This window comes from Oxyura jamaicensis, chromosome 26 (genome assembly GCF_011077185.1).
Source record: "Oxyura jamaicensis isolate SHBP4307 breed ruddy duck chromosome 26, BPBGC_Ojam_1.0, whole genome shotgun sequence".
Taxonomy (NCBI): Eukaryota; Metazoa; Chordata; class Aves; order Anseriformes; family Anatidae; genus Oxyura; species Oxyura jamaicensis.
In genome coordinates, this window is record NC_048918.1 from 1,586,834 (window position 1) to 1,587,535 (window position 702).

Here is a 702-nt window from a genome sequence, read left to right on the forward strand (position 1 = left end):
CCAGCCACTCTGGGCCGAACGTGTTGCCCACAGCCCGGTTTCGGGGGGCGGAGGCAGGCGGCACTGGGCAGGGCGTTATTTTTCCTCGGAGGGGATAGAAGGGGATCAAAACAAAACCAAAGCAAAAAAAAAACAACAAACCAACACAACACAACCAAGGAGGGTGTAAAAATAAAATAATAATAATAATAAAGATGACACACTGCTGAAAATTATACATCTAATTGCTGACTCGTTAGCAATGCGCCCATATGACGAGGCACAAAGTGTTTAGCATACAGTCAGCGCGTGGTCATCCCCTACATGCGTGTGACACACATGTAGCGTGACACGTATGTGGCCCCGCGACCCCGCCGAGCTGCCCGGGGCTCGGGGTGGGCGTCGCGGCCTCGACGCCGTCCGCCCTTTACATAACGCGGCGCGTCCCCGACGTACGGGGCCGCACCGCACACAAGGCCTCTTTGTAACCCCATAGCCCGCGCCCCGGAGATGCGCGGCGCAAGGGGGATTATCAAAATATATAAGTAATAAGAAATAAATATATCATGAATTTGGAAACGCGGGATGGCGGCCCTGGGTTGGAAAAGCTGAGTGGGGCCGGGGGGGGGGGGGTGCCGAGCGCTGCCAGGCCTGGATGGGGTCTGGGGCTGGAAAAATGGGGGGGGAGGGGGCATAAAATGAGGCAGCGGAGAGGGTTTGGGG

The 702-nt window shown here is 56.4% G+C and overlaps 1 protein-coding gene across 4 annotated transcripts in view; it reads right to left on the minus strand.

Moving 5' to 3' along the window:
- The window catches only part of TEAD3 (TEA domain transcription factor 3), a 24,633-nt gene that overhangs the window by 23,212 nt on the left and 719 nt on the right, over positions 1-702 (minus strand). The gene's annotated exons all lie outside the window — the stretch shown is intronic.